Raw genomic sequence first — 13,027 nt, forward strand, 5'->3', positions numbered from 1 at the left:
ATCAACCAAAGGAGGAGCTGGTTCTTTGAGAAAATAGGCAAGATAGATAAACCCTTAACCAGATTCACTAGAGGGCACAGGGAAACAGCCTAATTAGCAAAATCAGAAATGAAAAGGGAGACATAACAACAGATCCTGAAGAAATCCAAAACACTATCAGGTCCTTCTACAAACAGCTATATTCAACTAAACTGGAGAAGCTGGATGAAATGGACAAGTTTCTAGACAGATACCAGTTACCAAAGTTAAATCAAGATCAGGTTAATGATCTAAACACTCCTATATCCTCTAAAGAAATAGAAGCAGTTATTAATAGTCTCCCAAACAAAAAAAGCCCAGGACCAGATAGGTGTAGTGCAGAGATCTATCAGACTTTCAAAGAAGATCTAATCCCAGTTCTTCACAATCTATTCCACAAAATAGAAACAGAAGGTATAGTCTTCCACTAGCAGCCTTTGGTTGAAGACTTAGAACTCTCAGCTCTGCTTGCGCTATGCCTGCCTGGCCCCATGCCTGCCTGGATACTGCCATGCTCTCACCTTGATGATAATGGACTGAACCTCTGAACCTGTAAGCCAGCCCCAAGTAAATATTGTTTTTTATAAGACTTGCCTTGGTCATGGTGTCTGTTCACAGCAGTAAAACCCTAACTAAGACAGAAGTTGGTACCAGGAGACTGAGGTATTGCTGTGATAGGCCTGACCATGCTTTTATTTGAAAGAATGTGGATTTTGGGACTTTGGATTTGGAACTCAGTGGAATGCTTTAAATGGGGCTTAATGGGTCATCCTAGTAGGATTATGGAAGACTTTGTTGCTGGGAGTAATTTGAACTATGTTAACCCCGCCCAAGAGATTTCAAAGGAGAAGAATTTCAGAATGTGGCATAAAGACTGTTTTTGTGGTATTTTGGTGAAGAATGTGGCTACTTTTCCCTTGTCTGAAAAGTCTGTCTGAGACTAAGGTGAAGAGACTCAGATTATTTGCATTGTCAAAGGAAGTTTCAAAAAAGCCCAGCAGAGACTTTATTCTCTGGTTAAGTCTTATGAAGAGAAGTTTGAACAAGCATAGCCAGTTTAGAAAGGAAAAATATAAATTATATGTTTCAAGTATTAAAGGAGTATCAGGAAGTGAAATGGAGCAAAATCTCTTGTTCTAGGAGATAACAGATTAAGGGAGTGGGACCTTGGGGCAAGATCCTACCCAGCTAAATTTAGATCCAGGCATGGTGGTACACACCTTTAATCTCAGGAGATAAGCATGATGAGCTCTGCATTCAAAGTCAATCTGCAGAGCAAGATCCAGGATAGCCAAGCTTAGGCAGTAAAGAATTTGGAAAACATAAAGCCAGTGATAATGTAATAGTACAAGCAGCACAACTCAGCAGCTTCAGCGAGATGGCTCTGGCTCTAGAGTTAAGAATGGAAAGAACTACTGGGACAATTGATGCTGGTTAGCTGGAGTTAAGAAATTAGCAGTGATTAAGAAAAGACCAGCATCACTAAGGTGAAATCTTCTGGGAATTGTTTTCTGGGAGCACAAAGAAGCTGTGTTCCAGAGATAGCCAAGGTTGTACCTCGGGCTGTGGCTGGACTTGGTAATGTGTAAGAGTCACCCAGGTGGTACTGGTTTTGAAGGCATGAAGGTGTCATGAAGAACAGCTGAGGTTTGGCACTGTGAGAGGTCATAGAAGGCCATTGGAGAAGGTGAAGCCTCAGCTCTAGTTGATCGCCCAGGAATGAAGGAGTCAGGCAAAGGATTTGAGGCTTGGCACCATGAAGAGAGCCTATGAAAGGCTATTGGTGAAGCCTAGTTGGAGTGGAACACCCCAGTGTATTGGAGATGTCAGTACCATGGGATGATCACCAAGAACAGCAGCCGTAGTGGAGTGGATCATCCTGAGCATAGAGGGCAACAGAGGGCAGAGATGAAGAAGTGATGCCAGCCCTTAGGAGGAGTCCAAAAGATCAAGTGGAATCCCAAACACTGAAACAAGAAGCTGTAACATTGAAATTGCCTTGGAGACCCAAAGATGTTAAATATGCCAGAGTCATGGGATACTTGCTGAGGAAAGTTGCCAACAGGAAGTGGAACCAGCCCAGGAGAAAGCAGTTTGTTGCAATCAACAAAAATGAAAAAGAAGTGGAGATCTGAAGACTGCTTTGACATCAGCCATGGAGATGCAGAGTTTGCAGTTTGCCCAGCTGGTTTCCTATCATTCTTTGGGGATTACAGTTAAGTGATTGGATGAATCTCAGAAGAGACATTGAACTTTGGATTTTTACATTGTTGAGACTGCTATAGACTATGAGGACTTTAAAAGTTGGACTAAACGCATTTTGCATTATGCTATGTTTAAGTATGCCCCCCGCCATAGGCTCATGTGTTTGAACAAGTCTATGGGGGCCAGGGAGTGGAATGTGATGGTTTGTATATTCTTGGGACAGGGAGTGGCACCATTTGGAGGTGTGCCAACTAAGACAGATGGTTTTTATTTCCAAATTTGCTTGTTTATTTGTTTACATCCTGGTAGCAGTTTCCCCTCCATCCTCTTACAGACCTCACTCCTCTTTTATTTCTCTTCAGTAAAAGGCAGGCTTCCCATTGATAGCAACCAAACAATGTTCCAGTAAGACTAGGTACCTACTCCTAGTAAGTCTAGATGAGGCAACCCAGTAAGAGGAAAGGGTCCTAAATGTATGCAACAGAGTCAGAAACAGCCCCTGCTCCCACTGTTAGGATCCCACAAGAAGACTACAAGCTATACAACTGTAGTATATGTGCAGAGGGTCTTGGTCAGTCCCATGCAGGCAGGCTCCCTGATTGTCATTTAAGTCTCTGTGAGCACTTATGTGCCCAGGTCGGTTGATTCTTTGGGTTTTCTAAGGGTATCCTTGACCAGTCTGCTTCCTATAATTCCTATAATTCCTCCCTCTCTTCTGAAGTATTCCTGGGCCCCACCTAATGTTTGGCTGTCTTTCTATTCTGCAGGTCTTTCCATCAGTTGCTATGTGAAGCCTCTCTGGTATATATAATTGGACTAGGCACCAATCTGTGAATTTAGCAGAATATCATTAGGAATCATTTCATTGATTTTATTTATTTATTTATTTATTTATTTATTTATTGCCAGTCACCTTTGATTCTATCTTGGGTCTCTGGACTATGCAGCCTCTCCAGGTAGTGGCATGGGTGGGCTCTCTCTCATGGCATGAGTCTCAATGTGAACTACTCATTGCTTGGCCACTCCTGTAATTTCTGGACCTCCATTATTCCAGTACATTTTTTTGCAGGATAAATTGTAGGTTGAAGGTTTTGTGGCTGGGTTAATGTCCCAATCCTTCCATTAGAAGTCTTGTCTGGTTACAGGAGATGGCTGCTTCAGGCTCTGTTTCCCTCATGGTTAGAAATCTTAGGTAGGGTCACTCTCCTTGATTCTTGGGAGATTTTATCGTATTAGATTTCTAGCTTGTCACAGAGATGCCCCGCTCACAATTCCACTTGTCTTAGTACTCTCTCCCTCTGTCTTCCCCCACCTGATCGATCTCTTGTGTTCTCATCCCCAGATCCCTACCCCATTTTTTAACTAATAAAATTAATTTAAATATTTAAAAAAAAAAGAAACAGAAGGTACTCTACCCAACTCATTTAGGAAGCCACAATTCCTCTGATACCTAAACCATAAAAAGACCCAACAAAGTTAGAGAACTTCCGACCAATTTCACTTATGAATATCAATGCAAAAATCCTCAATAAAGTTCTCGCTAGCTGAATCCAAGAACACATCAAAACAATCATCCATCCTGATCAAGTAGGTTTCATCCCAGGGATGCACGGATGGTTCAATATACGGAAATCCATCAACGTAATCCAGTATATAATCAAACTCAAAGGCAAAAACCACATGATCATCTCCTTAGATGCTGAGAAAGCATTTGGCAAAATCAAACACCCATTCATGATAAAAGTCTTGGAAACATCAGGAATTCAAGGCCCATACCTAAACATGATAAAAGCAATCTACAGCAAATCAGTAGATAACACCAAACTAAATGGTGAGAAGCTGGAAACAATCCCACTAAAATCAGGGACTAGACAAGACTGCCCACTTTCTCCCTACCTGTTCAACATTGTACTTGAAGTCCTAGCCAGAGAAAATCGATAACAAAAGGAGTTCAAGGGGATACAAATTGGAAAGGAAGAAGTCAAAATATCACTTTTTGCAGATGATATGATAGTATATATAAGTGACCCTAAAAATTCCATCAGAGAGCCCCTATGCCTGATAAACAGCTTCAATGAAGTAGCTGGTTATAAAATTAACTCAAACAAGTCAATGGCCTTTCTGTACACAAAGGATAAACAGGCTGAGAAAGACATTAGGGAAACAACACCTTTCTCAATAGTCACAAAATTTGCAAATTCATCTGGAATAACAAAAATCCTAGGATAGCAAAAACTCTTCTCAAGGATAAAAGAACCTCTGGTGGAATCACCATGCCTGACCTAAAGCTGTACTACAGAGCAATTGTGATGAAAACTGCATGGTACTGGTATAGTGACAGTCAAGTAGACCAATGGAATAGAATTGAAGACCCAGAAATGAACCCACACACCTATGGTCACTTGATCTTTGCCAAGGGAGCTAAAGCAATCCAGTGGAAAAAAGACAGCATTTTCAACAAATGGTGCTGGCAGAACTGGCGGTTATCATGTAGAAGAATGCGAATTGATCCATTCCTATCTCCTTGTACTAAGGTCAAATCTAAATGGATTAAGGAACTCCACAAAAGCCGGAGACACTGAAACTTATAGAGGTGAAAGTAGGGAAAACCCACGAAGATATGGGTACAGGGGAAAAATTTCTGAATAGAACAGCAATGGCTTATACTGTAAGATCAAGAATTGACAAATGGGACCTCGTAAAATTGCAAAGCTTCTGCCAGGCAAAAGACACTGTCGATAAGACAAAAATGCCACCAACAGATTGGGAAAGCATCTTTACCTATCCTAAATCAAATAGGGGACTAATATCCAATATATATAAAGAACTCAAGAAGGTGGGCTCCAGAAAATCGAATAACCCCATTAAAAAATGGGGCTCAGAGCTGAACAAAGAATTCTCACCTGAGGAATACCGAGTAGCTGAGAAGCACCTGAAAAAATGTTCAGCATTCTTAATCATCAGGGAAATGCAAATCAAAACAATCCTGAGATTCCAACTCACACCAGACAGAATGTCTAAGATCAAAAATTCAGGTGAGAGCAGATGCTGGTGAGGATGTGGAGAAAGAGGAACACTCCTCCATTGTTGGTGGGGTTGCAAGCTTGTACAACCACTCTGGAAATCAGTCTGGTGGTTCCTCAGAAAATTGGACATAGGAGGATCCTGCAATACCTATCCTGGGCATATATCCAGAAGATGATCTCAACCGGTAAAAAGGACACATGCTCTACTATATTCATGGCAGCCTTATTTATAATAGCCAGAAGCTGGAAAGAACCCAGATGCCCCTCAACAGAGGAATGGATACCGAAAGTGTGGTACATTTATTCAATGGAGTACTACTCAGCTATTAAAAAGAATGAATTTATGAAATTCCTAGGCAAATGGATGGACCTGGAGGGCATCATCCTGAGTGAGGTAACCCAATCACTAAAGAACTCTCATGATATGTACTCACTGATAAGTGGATTTAGCCCAGAAACTTAGAAAACCCAAGATATAAGATACAATTTGCTAAACCCATGAAACTCACGAAGTACGAAGACCAAAATGTAGACACTTTGCCCCTTCTGAGAATTGGGAACAAAACACCCATGGAAGGAGTTACAGAGACATAGTTTGGAGCTGAGACAAAAGGCTGGACCATCTAGAGACTGCCATATCTGTGGATCCATCCCATAATCAGCTTCCAAATGCTGACACCTTTGCAAACACTAGCAAGATTTTGCTGAAAGGACCCAGATATGGCTGTCTCTAGTGAGAATATGCCGGGACCTGGCAAACACAGAAGTGGATGCTCACAGTCAGCTATTGGATGGATCACAGGGCCCCCAATGGAGGAGCTAGAGAAAGTACCCAAGGAGCTGAAGGGATCTGCAATCCTATAAGTGGACCACCAATATGAACTAACCAATACCCCCCTCCCCTGAGCTCATGTCTCTAGCTGCATATGAATCAGAAGATGGCCTAGTCGGCCATCAGTGGAAAGAGAGGCCCATTTATTGTGCAAACTTTATATGCCTCAGTACAGGGGAACCCCAGGGCGAAGAGGTGGGAGTAGGTGGGTAGGGGAGTGGGTGGGGAAGCGTTTGGGGGACTTTTGGGATAGCATTGGAAATAAATGAAATAAATACCCAATAAAAAATAAAGAGCATGAATTCACTGTTCCAAATGCCTATCTTAATCTTTTTGAACATTCAGAGCATTCAGAACATTTTTTTTGCTAAATGATTAACAAAATAGATGTCTTAACTTCTTGTGTAAAACAATTGCAGAAGCAGTAATGCTAGCTATTAATGTAATCAAAGCTGCTATACTAGCAATAATTGAGCCCACTATCCTCTTGCTTCTGCTTAAATTCTGACTCACTTCTTCCACTATTTGCAAGGATTTCATAATAGTAATGTCCTGCCATACTCACAGGCAATAATATATACATATATACCATCATAATAGACATGCCAAATTTCAATATACTAATAAAATTAGAAAGTGTACAATCATTGTACCATACATTAAATACTGTAGAACAAAAGTAATTTTAACATTACCTGTCAATAAGACATTAGGAGCTTTCACACATGCACTAACACTTTTTTAAAATCTAGATTCTATTCCAATTTATACACTGCAAAAATAACATCATCCAAGGCAGTTTTTAATTTTCAAATACGTTTCTGATAATGTACAGAACCAGCCCTCTGAAAATTCACTGTCTTTTCCATTTTTCCCAGTATTGGATTGATTTCCAGACCAGTCCATAATTGAGTTAGTATAACTGATCACATTCAAGGAAAGAGAAAGGTCATTATCACAACATCTCTATTTGATTAATTTTTTCAAAGGCATTTTCCATAGTCTCCATATCTCTGTCCTACAAGGTCTAAAGGCTTGAGGAAAAGTGCTCAATTTGGGATATAAACAAGCATACATGGGTCAGAAACGTATGCCCAATATAGCTCAACAAGCAGCTGAAAGATTCAGATGCAGATATTTGTACCCAACCAATGAACAGAAGCTGCTAACCCCTGTGGTTGAATTAGGGAAAAGCCTGAAGAAGCTGAGGAGGAGCATGACCCTGTAGAAGGGTCAGCAGACTCAATTAATCTGGACCCCCAAGATCTCTCAACACTGGACCACCAACCAGGCAGCATACACCAGCTGATATGAGGCCCCCACCATATATATATATATACAGCAGAGGACTGCTGGGTCTGGGTTTAGCCAGAGAAGATGCACCTAACCATCAGGAGACAGAAAATGGATTAAGACAGAAATAAAGATATAAAAAATAGTTTTAGAATTAAATGAAAATGATTGCACAGCATATACAAACTCAGCAAGCACAATGACAACAATCAAAAGAGGCAAGTTCAACTGTGTAGTAGTAGCACATGCATTAAATTCAGTATGTGAGAGGCAGATCCAAGAAAATTTAGACTAGTCTATAGAGCTAGTTCCAGAAAAGCCAAGGCTACACAAACACCTCTTCATGAAGAAGAAGAAGAAGAAGAAGAAGAAGAAGAAGAAGAAGAAGAAGAAGAAGAAGAAGAAGAAGAAGAAGAAGAAGAAGAAGAAGACAAAAGAAGAGAAAAGAAAAAAGAAAAGAAGACGAAAAAGAAGAAAGATTGAATTAACAGTACTTAGTTAACAGCACACCAGGAGCCTGAAATATAAGAGATATAGATATTTTTCTCAATGCATACCACTTACTGGAATTAAAGAATGTCAGAATAACAATTTACACAGAACTATAACCAATAATGAAATAGAAGAACTCAATAAAATTCTCCCAACTGCTGCACCTTCCAAAAAATTCAAAACAAATAAATTTATGACAGAACTGTTTGAGAATTTCAAAAATATAATACCATTACTCCGATAATATCCCAAACAATAGAAACAGAAGAAACATTGCTTAATTCAGGTTATGAGGCCACAGCCACCATGATATCCAAGCCACATAAAGAACTAACCAAGAAGGAGATATATAGACTGATTTCTCTTATCAGCCTTAGTACAAACACACTCAATAAAATGCTCGCAAAGTGAATCCTAGAACAAATAAAATATATCAACTACCATGATCATGTAGGCTTTATCCCAGAGAGGCAAGGCAGTTTCCATATACAAAAGTCAATAAATGTATGTATGTATGTATGTATGTATGTATGTACACATGCATACATTTTACATGAAGCAAGTGGGTAACACATTTTGGAGAGCTGAAAAGACTCAAGGGATTTGGTGATGGGGTTCCATGTGAAGTCAGTTTGGAAAAATACACAAGAAAATATGACACTTGTTTCATAAACTTAACACAAAAGTCATAAAGTAAGAGGGTGGCTCTTTGAACTGAGGAATGGAATGAGTGGTAAGATGAGCAAGAGATGTGGGCTTCTAATGGGAAAAATCTGGAAAAGTACATGAAACATATATGTGAATGGGTCATAATAAAATGTGTCAATTTAAAATGAAATAACCATTTCACACAGATGAAACTGAATGCAATCCTGAATCTGGAATCTTGAAATTTTTATTAGTACTCATCAAAGATGAATGTGCTTTGCCTTCCTATGAAAATCTCTCCATCTCATATCTGTCTGTATCCACACTTTTGCTGCCTAGGACAGAAGTTCTGGTTCATGCACATATGAAATGTTGATATTTAAATGTAAAACAAAATATAGAAAAAGAAAACCGGCTCTGTTTGCCTCGTTGTAAGTGCTAAATATTACACATCACAAACACAACAAAATTGCCTATATTTGTGCTGCTTTCTCTGCAGTTCATATCCACAGACTGAGACTCATCAGACCACAATTATCAATAGACTTTCCCACTTGCAATGCAAGTTCTAAAGTATTATCAAGAATAGATGACTATGAAAATTGTATAAGAAGAGTTTACTCATTAAACACAGGTTCATTTGCCCCTTGCTATTTGCTTCTAAAATACTAACAGTAAGAATTCTTCTCAGTGAATACTGGATGTAAAATTAGCAAAGTCAGTGTAGAAAATCAATAGTAAAGTAGAAGAAACCGGTCAAAACAAGGTATTGATCTGTGAGAACTGAGGGTCAGATTTGGAAATCATGTTTTAGAACTCAAATATTCAGCTTAGTTTCTCACTCATAATAATGGGGAATAGGAGTGCTAATTCTATTTGAAATGAGGCACAAAGTTCTAACATTCTCTCTGGATTTTCTTAAATATTTTAAAAGCAACATTTAATATGTAAATAAAATGTGGTTTTGTGATGAATTTTGGACACTGCAGGATTCAGGACATTTCAGGATTTGTCATGATATTGTACCTGTCACTGCTGTAGCATTGTCCATACTACATTCCCAGTGGACATCAAATGCTCTAAACTTGAGGCTGCTTTTCACTGACATGGGACTTGTGACACAAGGTCAGTGTGTAATCATGAGTCCTTCCTGAAGGTGGATCAACTAACAAAATCTGTTGACGTTATTTCAAGTGTTCACATAAACAGATTTTGAGGCAGTTCTGGGACCAAATTTTCACAAAGTGGAATCTTTCCAGGGACCTCAATTTCCACAAACACGAGTGATGTCATTCATCACCCTCATCTATATTTATCAGCCAGGTTTATCACATGCATGGTGGACATCAGATGAAGATCCTCAGGAGATAGTGTCAAAGATTCCTCCAGGGGTGAGGAAACAGCTGTGAAAAAATGAAACAAAAATACAGATGTAGCATCTCCCTTGGACACAGTGATAAAATAGTACATGGGGATATATTAGTACCTGTTTGATTTGCTGATCTGTGTGGCACTTCACAAACCATTCTGCCCAGCCTCAGAGAAGGAAAAATATGTTCACTTTGATTTTACTCTTCTTGCTGCTAAACATTCCACTTATTGTGGCTGATTTTATTTATTCCAGGTGCTTTTGGAGAATAAAACAGAATAAAGACGAGAATGGAAACCTGGGATCAGGTTGTGCCCTCTTTATTCAAGCAGTACAATGGCCTGTGGAGAAAGAGTATTTCAGTCCTATTTTGAATACACAGTAAGTGCTTTTGTATTTTCCTTGTAAATGTGATCATGAATATTTCCTGAGTCTACTGAGGTTGAGGAGCAAAACAATGCAAAGTCTCTTTTATACCGTTCTTAATGTGCAAAACAAGAAAGAACTCCATATTCTATTAGAGACTAATGGTATATTACCATTTTAAATTGACATATTCTATTGACATAGTCTATTAGAGACTAATGGTATATTACCACTTTAAATTGACAGATTTTTTTTCAAGCCTGCCTTCCATTTATAGGGATCGAATTTGAGTAATAAAACAACTTTGGGCCATTACCAATCACATATTATCCTCTAATAGACAGTTCTATAGCACTGTGGCACAATGATATCTTATTGAAAGACATCATTTTTATGACTTTATCCTAGATGTGTTAATGCAAATGACAACAGAGTCTGGTGATGGTCCTTCCATAACTGTGCAGCTTCTAGTGTTTGTGCTGGGGCCACTAATGTTGGAGATACCACTAGCTATGCAGAGTCTTCATACAGATACTCAGTTACTTTCTTAAATTTGTTCCATGAGGTACCATTTAATTACTGAAGCTGCAGCAAGAATTGATGCAAGAGATCTGTCCTCTGTCAAATTCCTATTTTGATCTATGCAAATTCACTGGCTTTTAGGTCTTACAAACACCAGTTCTTCACTCTTTCATTAGAATAAAGAAGGAATGTATGACGGTAAAGAATATGTTTGATTCTTTGAAAAGTGATATTATTTCTAATAGTGGTGACTAGTTACTTCCCTAATCACTATCCTGGGTAACAACAGTGGCATAGTATAGTTGGCAATATTAGAGAATAAGGATAAAGGAGTTACTTACTAGCTCGTCTTTGCCATCATTAAGGAGCATGTCTTCCCTCTTTACTTCTCTGTTATTTAATCTGATACTTTCAATATTTAGCATTTATGTCTGTTTTTCAGTAATCTTACAAAATGGAGTTGCATAGTTTACCAGTGTGGACATATCCACATTTTGACTTTGTGGACATCTGATAGTTTTTTTCAGACATAGTACTTTACACGAAAAAGCCACTCTAACCACTTAAGTATTTTATGTTTCTTAATGTTTACTGTGGAGGAGTTAGTGTTTTATTTGTACAAGTACTAGTCTCAAATTTCTGTTGTGTGTTACTAAAATATTTAACAACATCATTTTTCTGTGCATTTATGAATAATATTCTAAAAGGGCTTGTGTTTATAAAAATAAAAACCCCAGGACAGATGTATAATTTCTAACCAGAACGCAGATATTTAACTCTTAGTAAAAATTAATAATGAAGTAATATATTTGATAATTTTCAGTCAGATGTTTTGAAGTAATTCAGAAGGGATATGAGTTTTTCTTTTCATAAACATAAACACAAAATAGAATTAATCCATTGAAACTGAATTTTAGAAAGAAAGAACATTTAAGATAAGAATGATTATGTGGGGATATGATAAAAATAAATATATTGGCTCCTAATGAGAAAGAATTTTAATGACATGAGCCAAGTATTGCCACAGAAGACTGCTGTGAACTCACCTGTCACTCTTTCACTGCCTTAGCCAATAGTCAATTTCATACATAATACCATAAACTCAATGGCACACATGCATCCCATGTATTTTACATATTTCTAATTAATTTCAAATGAATATGTGACTATTTTTACTGTTTCATCAAAGCATTTGGTGACTATTTACTGTCTTAGCAAACATTCAAACCCCAGAGGAAAAAAACTGTCTTGGTGAGAATATGACAATAGTACATCTCATTTATGGGGGATGACTTCTCACGAACATATGAAGAGTTTATGAGCTCCCAGCTTCTTTGGTCATCTCAACCACATTACACAGGTCATTTCAATCTTAGGGGGTGGGGGCAATACAATCCAGTGCAGGATTGTGTTTTTATTGACTGCAAATAATATCTGTAAATTGCTGTCCTTATAAGCACTGTAACCTTTTACAGAACATACACTGAAAATTACAAGTATATTCTGGTCTTCATGTTTTCCATAAATGAAGTCAACAGGAACTCTGATCTTTTGCCAAATATGTCTCTAATATTTACATTCTCAGCACTGAGTTGTAATGAATCCCAATTAAAAAGTTTCATTTATTTGAGTTTACAAGATCATGATTATTTCCCTAATTATATCTGTAACGATTACATATGTGGAGTGGCACTTGTAGGACTAAAATGGGAAACAACTCTGACACTTTATACAATCCTAAACAACTTCATGTCTCATCAGGTAAGTGTGTGTGTGTTTGTGTGTGTGTGTGTGTGTGTGTGTGTGTGTGTGTGTGTATTCGGGGCAGGGAGGAACCCATGAAATCAGATATCATGGGTACTCCCATAGTCTTATTAAGCCTGAGCCAATCTATGTAGTTCAAGGGTACTATTCAGAGTCTTGATGGAGCTTTCAAATGTCCTCTCATGATATAGAGAAGATGGAAGAAATAATAGCTAGTTTAGATTTCTAGAAATTTGCAGAAAACTATGTTTATAAGTTCTTAGGAATTCATTCTACCTCATGCTGCTTCCTGTGTTCTAGTTCCTTTTTCTTAATTATGGACCCTTTCATCCTGCCATGAGTGATCATGAAGAATTTCCCTATATATATCAGATGGCCTCTGAGGATACATCTCTAGCCCTTGCCATGGTCTCCTTCATAATTCATTTCAGTTGGAACTGGGTAGGGTTGGCCATCTCAGACAATGATGAAGGTATCCAATTTCTTTCCCAT

The sequence above is a fragment of the Mus musculus genome, chromosome 17 (assembly GCF_000001635.26).
Source record: "Mus musculus strain C57BL/6J chromosome 17, GRCm38.p6 C57BL/6J".
NCBI classification, from domain to species: Eukaryota; Metazoa; Chordata; class Mammalia; order Rodentia; family Muridae; genus Mus; species Mus musculus.